Source organism: Pholcus phalangioides, unplaced genomic scaffold (assembly GCF_987345545.1).
Source record: "Pholcus phalangioides strain wild (caught in Gottingen) unplaced genomic scaffold, Ppha-v1.0 ptg000007l_1, whole genome shotgun sequence".
In the NCBI taxonomy this organism is placed as follows: Eukaryota; Metazoa; Arthropoda; class Arachnida; order Araneae; family Pholcidae; genus Pholcus; species Pholcus phalangioides.
The window spans coordinates 24,063,022-24,079,504 of record NW_028301600.1 but is presented as its reverse complement, the minus strand read 5'-3'; the positions used below and the strand labels follow the sequence as shown (position 1 = coordinate 24,079,504).

Genomic DNA, 16,483 nt, shown 5'->3' with positions numbered 1-16,483 from the left:
CATGGAGGCTTACTTTTGTGGCTGGACCTAAAATCACCTCTTCATTTCATTCACAGTAGCTATGGCGTCGTGTAAAGTAAAAAAATTAGAGTATTAGTACCCAAGTCACTCCATTTGACCGCAAATCACTGGAACGAAATTCGAAAGATTTTTTTAATGAGTTTATAAGCAAAACTTCTAGGAAAAAATTTTATTCTGATTGGAAAAGCACAAATAGAAAATGAAGAAAAATAAGAAACTTCGTGCACGTACTTTTTGTATTAAAAAATTGTTTACATTCACGGATGACCAGCGAATATAGCTAACATTGCCATAAAGCCAACCTATCAGAAATTAATCAATGCGCACGCACAATCCATAAAAAGCCCTATATTAAACACCGGTTTCTGGATGTATCCGAAAAAACATTTCAAATAACTTCATACAGTGAATCAGGAATTAAAATGACAATGATATGAACATTATCCGTTAGATTTCATTCAAAATAACCAAAATGCTAAAAAAAATTTCCATTCCGGGCATCTTAAAAATGATATATATTCATCGTTAAATATTTCTTTAATATCCAATAACTTTTATTGGTTTATAGAAATGATAAATAGAATTTGTTTTGAGACGTGAAAGTTTTCTGAATTTATGTTCGCACGTAAAATATTTTCGGTAACAGAATTTACGATTAAACGCTGATGTTTATTGCATTGAACATGGATGTGTGTAAAAAAAAGAGAGCCCGGGCATTTCTTTTTTTAAGAATCTACGCGATTTACACTGCCGGTAGATAGATAACCCCGCTTCCGTAGGTTATCAAAAGGTTGTCTGGATACTCAACCACAAAGTAAAAATAAAATAGGGAATACACTTTTCTTCTCACTCTACGGTACTGAAGTTGAATATTGCGTGAGAAAAAGCTCAGTATCCAATTGGGAGAGACGCTCTCTTTATTAAATCTTGACTTTTTCCGGGAGCTTTAAGTCGAGTGTTTACTGCTGGCGCTAAAAACTTTCATGTTTTATGTGTTTAAACTTTCTTACTCGACGATCTTTTTAAAAGCATGGCGATGACTGCTTCAAAAACAATGTTAAAGTATAATGAAATGCCGCCCCGACTGTATGATCTAGATCTAAGTTATTTGCGTGTATGATAAATATAACAAGTAATTTTCAACTTCTGAGTTATCATGAAGTTTTGGGTCGTCACTACAACCATTCCCCGATATCACGGCGCCACTCGTTAAAAACATTTTTGCAAACTTTTTTTTTTTAATTTATAACCGATAGAGTAGTGCCTTGCAATTCAAGTATCAATTTGACATTCGAAGCTCTCGGAACTATGCATGTGCATGGATGAAATTGTCAGATGCCATTTCTTATTTACCATTTTTTCTCACTAATTTTCAATTTTAAATTTTCAAAAAATTTAAGATTAATGCATCCATGGTAATTTATTTTTTTAGTAAAGTTTTAACAGGGGAATTATATATACAGAAAAGAAGTCCATTGAAAATTAACGAAGAAATCAGAAATAAATCTTCAAAAGGTAGAATAAAATTACAGATGTCATATTAACTCAAGAGTATAGCATTCATGAATCAAATGCGGAATTTTTTTAGTGATTAAGTGAGAAGATTAGGAGTGCTAGGATGTTTGCAAGAGCAATAAATATTTCTGACAAAAATGAATCTGCAATTAATAAAGAGTGTGAAAAGTTCCTTATCACTTGGCTTAGAGAAAAACTGATCACAAGAAAGATACATCAACTCGGGCAATTATATGTAGTAAGGCTAGGCAAGGTTAGTTCTAAAAAATTGCAGAAGAAAATTTCGGAAAGTAGTGCTTAGATCACAAAACTAAATAATTCAAAGCAGGACGAGGTTTTACTAAATGGAAGATAGAACAAGCATCCATAGTGTTCTCAGACAGTAGTTCAAACTGTTAGAACATATAAAAAAGCTGCAGAAAAGTTTATGGTCAAATTTTTAAGATTCAGTTAAGATGATTTGGTTAGATATTTCAAATCTTATCAGTTTCTCATCCTTGTTCAAACAAAGAGGATACGAGAAGAAGCAGAAAATATTTAAAAAAATTCCCTTCCAACCTCAAACTTCAACTGGTAAAATGCATTGCATTTACAAATAAAATATGCAAAAAATGCAAATGTGTATTTATAATTATGCAATGTAGTAAAATACGTGAAGTAGAGTTAATAATGTGGTGTATTTTTCTCCGTATAATATCCGTTAGGAAGAATGAGGAAGATCCGATTAGTTATCCATTTATTATTATAGCAATCTATTTTCTATAGATTTACATGGGAAATATTTTCCGGCGATTCAACGTTATGTACGCGATGTATTAGTGTATATTGATTTTTTTCTCTCCACATGAATTTTCAACTGATGTCACTGGTGACTGAATTATGGAGATAAGACTTTTCTATAGTGTCCTTCAAAAACTCCACCTCTCACCATTAGTAGCACTTGACTGCATAAATCCATGGAAGAAAGCGCTCACGCCCAAGAATTACCGATGTATATTGTTCGTGTCTAATGTTTTCATTTTAACGCCGTCTCAAGCTAACCAAATTCATGAATTGCATATTTCAAGATGTCCTTTTTCCTTCTTAACCTAACTTGAAGTAATTTCAAGTTGCGTTAAAAGTGGTATTCGGTATTCAAGGTTTTGCTGCAAATCAACCGCAAACAAAAAGATCGTTTTGGTCATATAGTGTAGTTTAAAAAAAAAACTATACGAGCCGGAGACAATCATAGAATGGCTTTCAAATACACGGTATTTCCCGTATAAACATTTCTTGTCGTATTTTTTTCTAGCATTCATATACGTTTTTTCTTATTTTCAGTGAAATGGTATTTCTATTATTACCCATGGAACATGATGTTTTTCAAAATATTATTTAACAGACACTAAAGTTCGGTTCCTTTGGTTGTTGCTGCCACTAGAGTTTATGATAAATTCGGACGTAATAAATAACAGTTCTATGAATATAAGAAAGAAATTTTCTTTTCTATGGGATAATAATAACTGTAATAATAATAATGAAAGGAACCGCGAACTTTGCTGTCCGTCAGCAGTAGTAATGGTCAAAAGGAGAGGGTTATGTAGCAGTGGAAAGATGCGAGACAACCAATTCGTCATGGTTCCCTGTGACAATAAAACAAGATAAGAAAGCACTGACAGTTCTAGGTCTGTATAAGGGAGGGAAAAAGATTCAACTTGAACAATATTAGGATACAATAGCAGTCCAAAAAAGGGTTGAAGGCAATAAGGGAGAAAAAATGAGGAGACCTTTTATAATATATATAGCCGGTGGAAAATAAAGACGTATAATATACTTTTTAGAGCCATAGTTACTAGCAATTGTCTAGCTAATTTTCAGAGACTTGCCCCTTTCTCACCTGATCCAACCATCATATTATATAGAATCGGTGGCCAGGTTTTTTGTTTGCTTTTACCTCGAGGGGTTTTAGCGGCTAGCAAGAAACACCGGTGTTTTGTCATCGGCTGGGTTGGACGCCCTTACTATTCATTACGGGACGATAAATTACGTTATAAAATATGAAGAAGGAATTACTACTGTATATATTCAGAAATTGGATGTCGACCTAAATTTGTTAAACGCGTAATCTGTTAAGTTAACTACTTTACGGTTAACGAAACAACAAGGGCCGCGGCGATCAACTTTTCCAGAGTATAACCCCCATCTCAAAAAAAGTAGACCAACTTCTCTATTTTTATTTTATTTAATCATAAAAAAAGTGTTGAGAAACAAAAGCGATATAATGTCGAATTAGTAATAGGAACACTTTGTTGGGCAATCAAGGTTGAGTCGACGTCCGTTCATTAAAAGTTTCGATCTTTGAGAAATGATGGGCTTTAGGGTTATTTCTATTATTAATGATTTTTTGTTATACCACTACATTTAGTGAAATATGGCAGATTAAACTTAAAAACTGGCAATATGAAGATACAGTGCATCCAATTTAAAATTATACCCACCGGAAAAGCATCATGTAAGTATCAATAAGCCGTAAGAAAAAAACATGGCTACAAAGATCGATCATTGATCATTTTTTTCGCACTACGGTCATTTTCTGCACACGAGGGCTAATTAGACCGGGCCCTACAATTTATTGCCGATTCCGAACGGCAGGCTTGTTTTTTATACTCGTCGAGGAATTGGTTCGCTAACCCCTCGATGGGGGACTCCTTGAGGTAGCAATTTTTTCCTGCGGTCTTGTCACCGTTTATATTGTACCCCTGTGTCGGGAAATGTTTCTGACAAGGACGAACCGGGTATCGAACTCGCGACACCTCTAAACATCCTTTGGTACTTTAGGTGAGTATCTTATCGACCTGGGCTACCGCGCCCATGGCTACAAAGTGTGAGAATGATGTTCCTTCATATTTTTCAATGCAGTTGTTTTAAATTTTCCCACAAAGACTAGTCCGGACTGGTACGATCTGAAGATCTTTGCAGTCGTTGTCCTTTAGAAACAATTCTGTCTGCGAATAAATTCCTTTCAGCATTGTCATTATAGAATTCGAGGCATGACAGGTTTCAATGTCCCAGCAGTCACGCTCATTCTCTTCAAGTAAGGATATGAACTACCTGGCAATATCTTTGTAGGCCTTTGCGTCTAAAATGTGTCGCAAAACACAAGACCGATTATTATTCAGTGCTTTATATGGCATACCAAATGCCTATTTTCTGAAGATGAAGAATCGATTCGACGGAAAGATATGGGTTTTTGTCGAATTTTGGCTGTAGATATATACAGAGTGTCCATGCTTAAGGTATCCAAAAGTGAGAGAACCACACTTTTAGATATGAAAGTGCTGTACCGTCGATAGAGCGTACTGCTCCAAGGTTTTTTTATCTAAGTTTTGTTCCAAGGTCACGCATGTGCACTATCGACAGCTGTTTTGAGACACTTTTTACAGCACTCACGAGCCGACTACGAGTCAGAATATCAAGTCACAACGTAAAGTTCAGTGCATGCTTCGACTAGCTGAATTAAATCAATGACGTGCGTTAAACGCTGTTTATGAATTGATTGGAATGTGGAGCATCTCACATACGTATCAACATGCGTATCTCTGCAGCAGTTGATTTAATAACTCCTTAAATTCTACTAAACACTTGGTAAGAGATCGAGTACCGTTTGGAAATCTGCAGAGCTACTAATGGTACTAACAATGAAATTTAATCACTTAGAAACAAACTCTCGAGAAGTTGCTCTTTTAAATGCAACCGAAAAATTTATAGCTATTTATAGATTTTAGTTTTCTCTCTCACTGTAAGCCATTACTTTTGGATACTTTTGGCTGCCCAGACACCCTGTATATTTAGATGAAACCATGCATGATCTATGAAAAACACTTAGTTCAAAACAGATATGTCCTGATTATACAACGTTTATATAATCGAATTACCAAAAAAAATGATTAGGATTTAGTTAGGTATTGTGTTTTTTCGATGTGGGGAGTATGGTAGAATTTCGAATTAAGTTTTATTTGCTTTCGAATGATGCAGTATATTTCGTATATCAATGATTATCCGATACAATCACTATTTCTGAATATGAAGAAAAAAAATTGTTTCGAGAGAAACGATGGTTTTTGTTGGATTCAGCGATTCGTCTCGGGAAGATAGGATTTGCTTTGCTAAACCCCAGTGTCACCTTAAATCATTATGGAGTTGGTGGATGAGTTTTTGCTGTTTTCGGCTTTCTAAATTTAGCGGCAATTTTTTCTGACTGTGTGTACTATAGTGAACGTTGTGGGGTTTAAGAAGTGGGAAAAAGAATGGAAACTCAGCTGAGTCAGTGCTGTCATTATGGGGGCTAAATTACGAGCTAAAGCTAAAGTATCGACTTCCTCTCTCTCTTTTCTACATATTTTTCATGTTTTCAAGCAGCTCCTCCCTTCACATTTAGAAGAAAACTACTCATTTTTATCTTTTTCTCCCGCTGATTTAAAAAAAAAACAACTTGGCTTTAGCTCAGTTGTGTGACATTAGTAAAAGTTTTCTATTTCCTCTCTCTGATGATATTTTCAAACGTTTAATTGATGCGTTATGGCTGAATACATATAATAATCTCTTCATAGTCTTTCTTTTTGATGCGTGTGTGTGTGTGCACCATTTTTACACTAAAGTATCAAAAATGTCTTTGAAATATTTTCTAAAAGTTCAATGTCAAATTATAAATGGTATTCTAATCTATCGTCTCAAGTCACTACTTGAAAATATTGTTGAGAAAGGAATGATCATAGTACATGGTAAGCCAAAAGTCATATTAGAAATTTTTAATAATTTATAAAATTTTTAAAAACGGTTGCACGAGTGAGCAGTGCACCAAAATATATGCCACGAATACCGATCTTATTTGAAAAAATTGAAACAGTCGATTCCTTCATTTCTTATCACCCAAACTCAACTTACACAAACTGTTAAAAGTCTGCAAACGTAAAACTAGAACAAAGTCCAGTGGGTTTTAGTTTTCCCTGTTTGTAAGTATCTATATCTCGAAAAAATGCTTTAAAATTTCAATTATTACTTTCTTAAAGCGTCCTTCAGATATACGTAGTGCGAATCGTAGCTATCAATCGATGCCATGACCAAAGAATTACAAACGAAAATATATTTTGGAGTCCTTTGTCGTCAAAATTTACAAAACTATAATCTTTTGCATTGTCTTTAGCATTTAAATGAGCAAAAAAAATTGTAATATAATACTCATTTAAAAGAGTTGGAAAAAAATGGTTGCATGTTGTTCTATCGTTTCCTCACCAATCTTACAACTTGATGGTTATTTTTCCACTTGTCAGATGGAAAGATTTAGCTAATCCTGATGAGTCTCAAACCGGAAGAAGATTTCGTTTATGGTAATAATCGTTTTACACGCATCTGTCGTAATTTAGGAGGTTTAGAGTTTAATTCTCTCTTGTTATTAACGTCTCAAGTACTCAGTAGTTCAAATCATCATGACACAAGACACTGGCTAGCTGTTGGAAAGGTTTCATATTTTATGAGGGTTAGGTAATACATTCATACGTCAAGTTCTTGTTCCAACACGTCTACATCAATCAATTATTTTTTTAATGATTAAAATGTTAATTACAATGTCACGTATTATGTGTAAAAAAATCGTATTTATAACAGTAAAAAAAAATCTATCCTACAAATAAAATTCATCTTTATGATTTCAACAATTCATTCGACATCTACTGATAAGACAAACATTTTACACAGCAGTGAACTGATAGCAATCGGTATCTGCATGTGATGGCGGTTTCTTAACACGTGCTTTCTATATTTTTTTGTTTTCGAAAAATTTTCTTCGTTTTGCACATATAGTTCTAGGAATGGCATAAAGAAAGACTCCTTCGGCAAAAACTAGTGGAACCTTGAAGACAAGTCTATTTTGTCATGTGGGGACATTCTGGAACTTGTGGGGATCTACAGTTATACACAAGGCGCCGTTTTTTCTGCTTGGCTGCATTTGGCCGCAGTTATCCGAAGATATCTCTGTCTGATGAAGGAAGAACCCCTGGTGTATGTCATTTGATAGCCTGTGTTTTCTCTCAAAAGCAGGGCATAATAAGGGCGTTTAGCACTGAGTTGAGCTGAGAAATGACGGTGTACAGTATAGTATACACATGGGAGACGCAAGCAAATAAACTACACGAGAAGAATTTCTTGGAAAAGTGTTACATGGAATAATAACGAATTGAGAAAATCAACGACGCTGGAAAAATTATAAATTTTTCTCAAGTCCAAATTCGCGTGTTATATAGTACTGCATCTCTACTTCAATTGACCAGAAAATATTCCATTCTTCTGAAACGTCTGGGAAGATATTTGGGAGCATAAATACCTCGTTTATCACAGCAATGGCTTAGAATGTTTGGAAACTTTAAAACACTTTAATCGGCAATCGGACGTTGACCTTTAGTTTCTTTCATAATTTATGCATTATGCAGATAAAAAACAGGCAACGAAAAAAGTGGTTAAACTCCCCTGAAACAGCAGTAATATGATGAAAGAAAGACACTTTTGAAACTAACTGATATTATAGACAGATAGGGTGATAGGAAATTGTCACACGAAGTTGTCGTTTTCCGCATTTGAATAATTCGTTTATCTTTTCGAACTCTAGCGCAATTAAAAGACTTGAGTTGGTCTTTTTTTTTTTGGTTGGCTGACGCCATGGGGTCAAGGAGACGACAGACTCACACCAAGGAGTGTTTGTCAAATTCCTCATTTATGGTGAATAGAGTCATTTATCTTACTTGGGTATTATGGATATACACGAACACGAGTTACTCAAATGGATTTACGAGCATCTTATTCAACCGCATGACAGAGAAAGCTCTGTCATATTTGATTGGCAATCAGTCTAGGCAAACTTAACACACCAAAGTCATATAATCTGGTTGTTTTAGAAACTTACGGTATGCTATAAAGATATTTCCAAGGAAAAAAATTGTGGAATGAAAATAATCGGTTGAATTAAATTTTTATAAAAGGTTGTTATAATATAAAATTACATGGATGAACGATTCATTAACTTGATCCGGTTGATTCAAAGATATATGAATGCATTGATTTACGTGAAAAATATCATTTCTTCGAGTTTTTTGCGATCTAGTTTTCATTACTGATTTTCATCAACGATATTTGACTTCTTTTGTGTATATTGAAACTTTTTCTCAAAAAAAAAAATCATTTGGTCCAAACTAACGGGAATTTATATCAGGTATAATGCTGTATATGAGTAAAATAAATTTTATTTTAAATTAATAAATTTTGTTTTTTGTCAAATCATATCCTTGTGCTCTTGTATATAATAGAGCATATTCATACTGTGAAATCAATCGAGAGAAGCTATCCATACTTACATAAGACAACAGTAATTTTTTTATAAGCAGTGTATTTTATTTTATCATAATCATTTGTTTGTGCTAGTTTTATTTTTGTGTATTTGTTTTCTCGTGATAATTGCTCTTATTTTGTGGTTGCTGTATTTTTTTATTGTATTTGACATCCATATTTTTTTTTTTTGGGCATCCCTTTTCAGCCACCTCATTGATTTTTGCTTGCTGTGGCCTTTGCATAAGTATTTGTATTTGTAAAAATCTATCTTTCTTACAGCATTTCCAGGAAGTCATTCGAAGTGAGACATAGTTGGTGATACAACACTTGAAGAACCAAACATGCTGATACCCAAATCTACGACATTGTGTTTAGCCATTTCAAAAAATTCACAGAAATTTGTACCGGAACAAAAAAAGCTTTTGACGTGAGTTTTCAGAAAAACCACATCAAACATCGTATTCATTTCAAGTTAGTATATTTTTTCGCTAAAATGTGTTTTTAAACATTTTTGTAATTTGTATCATGTTGAAAATGTTTGCTTTGTGCCGAGTTCTGTGGTAGCTAATCCAACATACCGTCAAGATGACCATTGATGAAATGGGAGGATTGTCAAGTCGCTTTCCTGTCTTGGTTTGCTGACTAGAGACATTAACAACTAGCATTGTTGTTTGACAGTTATCAATCGCAAATGTTCTTTGTACGAAGAAAGGACAAACTTTCTCTCTAACCTTTTTCAGCACCAAAACAAAAAAGTGTATTTCAAGTATATTTCCCACTGTTCAGTTTTGGAAACATTGACGTGGATCCTATGTTCGGACTCCCAAAATACTCAAATGGCCAACCATTACACGCAGATTACTTGAAAGTATTGCCTGGCTTTGATCCAAACGGCATTGCTGACGACGGTTTCGTTAGGTATTTTTCATCTCATGGCTATACACAACGGGTGAAAGCTTCTGTTTAAAGGAAATAATTGTCTGGGAAGGCATTTCAGGCCGGCAGGTAGCCAATGGAACAATTTTGCTTTTCAAAAAACAACAACAAAGCATAGGTAAATTGCTTTCGAAGAGTATCTAGCCCTTCCCTTACCATGTGTGTGTGTGTGGGGGGGGGGGGGGGGGGAGAACAAATCGTCCAATACCACATTCGAGTCTTTATAATAATATTTCTGTTTAGGAAGCACCATTGTGTTTTACGTTGCTTATTTTTGAGCAGCGTCTGGCTCATTCGTCTTCGCTTGTCTCTCGACTCACTACGCGCTGGATATTTCCGTTACGTTCAGCCAAAAATCTTTATTCTAGGCCAAGTTATTAGATAGATCTGTATTTGGCCCATCCCGGAAGACGGGTAACTATGCTCCAGAGACATTTCTGTTTCGGGTGTCTCCACCTATGACCCAAAACGAAGAACTATGGGTATAAATGACATAAAAAATGAAAGGTCGTCAAGAGTCTTGTGTGCGGAAGGAAGTAAACTTGGTGAAATAAATAACTACCATCGGGTAGGAAGGAATATTACCAGACAAAATAATGAACGGGTTTTTTTAAATAGACTGTAGTGTTGTTGTTGCTGCTGAGAACCTTTTGAAAAATGAAAAACAAGGGAGGAATTGAATAAATACGAATATATAGCCATGAGCTTCTTGCATGGTGGTGACATGCTGTAGGGCTTCATTGTGTCAGTGAATGATGCTAGAGTACTCCATTATCCCAAGATTTTGTGAAATCATACGGCCGTCTTCAATTACGTATAGACATAAAGATACAGAGTAATATATCTCGAAGTTACGCGATAGGTCGAACCGACAATAATCACTTAAATCGGGGAGTAATTTTGCATACAAATACATTAAATATTGGTTAATGGGAACCCCAATGGTTTTCAAAAAAAAAATCACTAATGAATTCTCATTAACTGTAATGAGTAATTAACTAATGACTGTAATGTTAACATAACTCGTATTCAAATTTATCCTGGAAAATCGATTCTACTCTTTCAATGTTCATCATGGGCTAACTGAATTTTGTAGGGATATATTCATGATAAATAATCTCTTTCTTAGAATTAATGAAGTTTCATTCAAAAAAGCATTTAACTGTATGGTTTTTGCACATGACGTGATCTTTCAGTTATCTTTAAATGAATGAAACAAAGCATTATTAAATCGAATACTTAGATGATGGTAACTATAAGAAATAATATACAGGGTGATTTCATAATTCCCCTTGCCGCTTTTCACTGGCGAACCGTTGATCCTAGAGACGTGCTTTCAATTAGAAAAAGTATTCAAATAACGTGTAGACCTCCGATACGTCTACACGTTACACAATTTTATAGTTATTAAAATAGAAATTTTAAGAATTTATATGGACACCGTGTCTTAAAAAACCCAATTATAAGGTTGTTGCCCTGTCTTTTCTGAGGTCAACAAAAAATCCACGTTTCCAAGTGGGGATATTTGAATTCAAAAATCGGAAAAAAGTGGGAAGAACAGCATAAACAGATAATGCTTCTTTTCCTCATTTATGCTGTTCTTTCCCAAGTTTTCTCCAATTTTCAAATAGTTTAACGAACATTGCACTTGGAAACGTGGAATTTTTTTGTTGGCCTCAGGATGTCTGTTATATTATGTCCTTTCCCATCTTGGACTCATTTTTTTGGCAGCAGATGATTTGCAACCAGCAGCTTGGTCTTTGATTTTGTTTCTCTACTTTATAATCGTTCGAAGATGACACGGGGACATTCAACTGTTTTTCAAGATCAACTTTTCGTCATTAATTTAAAATTGTTGTCGAATTCTGCCAAAATTTCCAGGTTTTTTCCCTAAGAGAAAGCGCTTTTCTGGACATTACGAACGGTGGATTCAATCCAGCCAGCAAGCACAGCACCACAACAACAGAAAATTCTGCAGGAAATTATCGACAGAACTTACTGTGTATGTGTACAGTATCTGTTTCTTCTCGGTGGACCTGTACCCTCCAAATGCTTACAATGGACTTTTTTATCCTCTGGGGATACGCTGAAAACATTGGGATAAAAAAAATTCTTAAAGGACGTATGGCCGTCAAAACGATTGAAACCTGTTTCTTTTGGGGCTCGCCGCGTCTGCGTATTCTCAGAAACAAGTGACAAAGAAATCACTTAAATGTCCACTCTAAATGGCCATCAGCCAGCTATCTGGCTATTTTCGTAAACGCCAGCAAACACCCTAAAATTTATGCTTTTTGCGATGACAATATGAAAGAAGAATGGTTGCAGTAACGCGTTTTCGCTGCATACAAAAATTGCACGCATTTGATAGATATGACATTTTTTCAAAAGATTCGTAGTTCGAGTCGAAGTGCGTCGAATAAATGAATTATTTTAACATTGAAATGTATAGGAACCAATTGCGACCGAAGGTAAACGTCATACAAACGTGAACATCGTATAACTGAGTAACGTATAAACGAGGTTCCATCGCAATTCCAGCTCAGTAAAGGATGGTTATGGCATTGGCTGTAAAAGGGAAGATGTTCCTGGTATGATTATCCTCTCGTGCATAGGGAATAATGATGTATAGTGGTATGACAAAAATTCAACTAGAGTTGTTTATTGTTCATCGGTAACCATTTACCCAATCATCAGTTTAAAAAATCTCTGTATTACTTTTGCATTTAAACATTAGATATTTAACGAATTTACTGACATTGGACAGTCAAACATGGATTAAGTCACGCATATTATGTACATGGTACGGAAGGGAACAGCCAGTTAGAAATCGATATACATCTTTCTGGCTGTGATTTTGATCGCAATATTTTTACTCGCTACTGAAATTCTCCCAGTGTTTTTCACTCTCTGAGAATAGTACACTCTATTTCGTATATTGTACGCTATTCCTGGATAATCTATGGAGATATTACATTTGAATCAATTTGATTAGCTCCATTATTGCCTATGATTAATCAAACATTGGACCTTAGGAGACATTCGATCGAAGTAATTCTAGAAAAAATTATTTTCTTATCGGAAAAGTGCATCAGGTGAAAAAGTGAACATGTCGATGACGTCAGACTGGCAGCCACAACACATAAAAACAAAACAAAAAAAATTAGTGTATCAACCAACACTTTTTCCACCAATATAATTTTCTCAAATAACATCAAAATAGAGAATCTTGTTTATCGCGAAACTTTTTGATATCTGTAAAAATGTGATCATTTGTTAAGTCTTACTAAATTATGCAATTGCATTGATTGATGTAAATAGACGATTAATGTTCATGTTCATTCATCCTAATGAAAAAAGTTCCCATTCAGAATAAAGGGCACGTTAAATTTGTATTAGTGAAAACTCGATTTAGAAACCAGAAACGAAAAACTAGTTAAGTATAAATTCGATATACGGGTGTTGCATGGGGTAATAAAACCCTCAACGATATTCAAGTAGAAGACGTGGAGGTCCTAAATCTTTTAAGAAATGTATGTGCAAGCAAAGTACCAGGACCAGATGATATCTATCCCAGGGTCCTCAGGGAATGTGCTAATCAATTGTTGGGGCCAGTCGCACAGATATACAGGAGTAGTGTTGCTGAGGGTATCGTCCCAAGAGATTGGAAACTTGCTAACGTTGTCCCGATATTTAAGAAGGGTAGTAGAGAAGCGGTGTCAAATTATCGTCCAGTGAGTTTGATGAGCTCCCTCTCGAAAATTTTGGAAATTATCATCAAAAGGCAGTTTGTGAAGTGGATAGACGAGAATAATGTATTGTCGGATAATCAGCATGGGTTCAGGAAGGGGAAGTCATGTATAACTAACCTCCTTTGCTTCCATGATCACGTGACTAAGGCTTTGGGTAAGAGCAAAAATGTCGACGTTGTTTACATTGATTTCTAGAAGGCGTTCGATCGGGTCCAACATGGCAAACTCTTGAAGCGTTTACACGAGATTGGAATTGGGGGCAACTTGCTGAATTGGATAGAATCGTGGTTAAGAGATAAGTCGCAACGAGTTATGGTGAACGGGGAATTCTCCGTCACAAGTGGAGTTCCTCAGGGAAGTGTCCTTGGCCCCATACTTTTTTCACTTTTTATCGATAAACTCGATCAGGGTATCGATGGGATTACTAGCAAATTCGCAGATGATGTGAAGCTAATCGGGAATGAAAGCGATAGGGATTTGCTCCAGACCAACTTAAACAGGATTTCAGCATGGGCAATTGAATGGAGCATGACGTTTAACGTTGATAAGTGCATGGTCGCTCATTTTGGTTCGAACAACCCACGGTTCTCTTACGAGTTGAATGGTGTCACTATCCCGGATGCAACTAGAGTCACCGATTTGGGAATTCTCATTGACGAGCGACTTAGGTTTTCTGAACATTGTTCAGCGGTGGTCAAAAAAGCGAATAGAATGCTTGGTCTCATTTTCAAAAAGGTCTCTTCGCGTTCTCCTAAAGTCATTCTACCGCTTTTTCGAGGCTTTGGCATGGACCATGAACTTTTAGTACACCACCAATCGACTGCTTTTACAAGGGGACACCAATATCGATTGGTGAGGGAAAATGCAAGGTTATGGTGTCGCAGGGAATTTTTCTCTAATAGGGTTGTTAATAAATGGAATAGTTTACCCCCGGAGGAATTAAATTGTAACACAATTGACACGTTTAAAAAGAAATACGATAAACATATTGGGGTAAATCGAGAAGCTATCCATTCTTAGAATAAGACAACCATGAGTATTCTTTATGGGCATTGCATAATATTTTATCATGTGTATATATTGTTTATAATTTGTGTTAATTGCATTTTTAATTGGGTTGCTGTTTTTTTTTTAAATATATGACATCCATATTTTTATGGGCATCTTTTTATCAGCCATCGTTGGGCATTTTGTCTGTTGTGGCGTTGTATTTGTATTTGTATTTGTATAAAAACTGGACGAAGTTAAAAGTAAGTAAAAATGGACTTGAAAACCAAGTCCATTGAAAAATGCAACCCATATCTGCATCTCGTTCGGCTTTCGGACTTTACGTCACTGACAATCTCGTATATGATAACAAAAATATCGCTTCTATGTTAAAGAAAAATGTCTCTATAATGTGAAATGGAAAATAAAATCGGGTTTGGAAGATTCAATTTTTTTTTTCCAATAAGAGATTGTACTGGGCGTATACGTTTAGGGTTCCCATTGAGTTAGAATTGATGAATAAAGGGGCGTCACTCTGAGATTCCAGAGGTTATGCAAATGAGAGCGTACCGAAAACCAGTGCACGTGCTGCCTATCTTTACACGCCCAACTGAAAAGAGTTCCATACGAAAGAAAATACAATCTGATTAGCTCTAAGGGAAAAATATGCAATGACTGATATCGATACAGTCATAACTATTGTAAGAACAACAAAATGAATTAGTTAATATATCGGTTCTTTTTGAGAGATTTGGTTCACTCTGAAATAATTGTTTTGCGGCTGTATTTTTATTTGAAAAGAATAATAATGATGGAATACGCGTTTATCTTGTATTTGACTTTCCCTCGTGTTATTAAATAATATTCTAAGAAATTTTCGCTGTCACAAAATGTATGAGGGAATAAAAAAGTAAATAAGAAAAGAACCAGACGCTATAAAACTAGAGCGTATGTACTTTTTAAAAAGCCTTGATTCAAAAATGAGTGATCTTTTCATCGCTATCATTTCCAGAAGTCGTTTCTTCACCTTTTCTCTGAGTTCTGACGTTCCTGAGTAAACATTTGAATTATTCTTACGCATGATTCACACGGAGTGTAACCGTGACGTTTTTTCAATTAATAAACGTTCAGCGCAAAACTTTTCGTCGTGTTTAAGCCGTGTTTCGCGCCTTTTCGTTCGGTAGTATTTATTTCATTTATTTCTCTGGCATGTGTCCCTGTTCCTACGCCTTGCCAAGATTGTAAAATGCTCGCTCGTCTAACGTAGGAAAAAAAGGGCAAGCACATCTTTCTCAGTCTCTTTGCTGGCAAGATTGCTATATACCTTACCCCCCGACTGTACAGTCAACTTCAAAAACACAAACACACGACGAACGAAACATTCCCAGATTGAAAGCACCGAGAAAAAAGAATGAAAATGAGAAACTGGAGATGATAAGAACCAAAATATATTTTCCTTTTCTCATCTAAGTCTGTTTAAAAAAAAATTACTTTAAAACGTTCTGTCATTTGACGTTTATTTTTCAGGGGAAGCTATATATATAATAAAAATAAAAACGTTTTCAGTGTCTATTTTGTCTATTTATTTATTTTAAATATTTTTTCCTCTATCTGTATTCATTCGGAGGAAGAGAAATGGGTGCTGAAACATTAGCTTCTAGTTAGGATAGGAAAAATAAATAGTAAAATTCAGGGTTAGTTGCTTCCAGACTAGCTCAAGGTTTCACTTCTGTATGAAAATGATACCGCGCTTTTTAGGTTAATAAGTGAAAATATTAGACTTACCATAAATTTGGAGGTCTGAAAACCGACTTCTATCTAAATATTAATTTTTGAAAAACGCAAATATTTCAGAGATGTTTCTTGTTCCACAAATTCAAGAAGTTTCGGTTTATTTGTTTAGTTTTCACAATTAATAT

At 35.1% G+C, this 16,483-nt stretch overlaps 1 protein-coding gene across 1 annotated transcript in view; it reads left to right on the top strand.

Annotated features, from left to right (window-relative positions):
• The window catches only part of nord (neuron derived neurotrophic factor nord), a 50,943-nt gene that overhangs the window by 12,957 nt on the left and 21,503 nt on the right, over positions 1-16,483 (top strand). Inside the window, exon 2 of the mRNA XM_089232881.1 lies at positions 9,172-9,363. The gene's annotated coding sequence lies outside the window, so the exon portion shown is untranslated. The remainder of the gene's footprint in view (positions 1-9,171; positions 9,364-16,483) is intronic.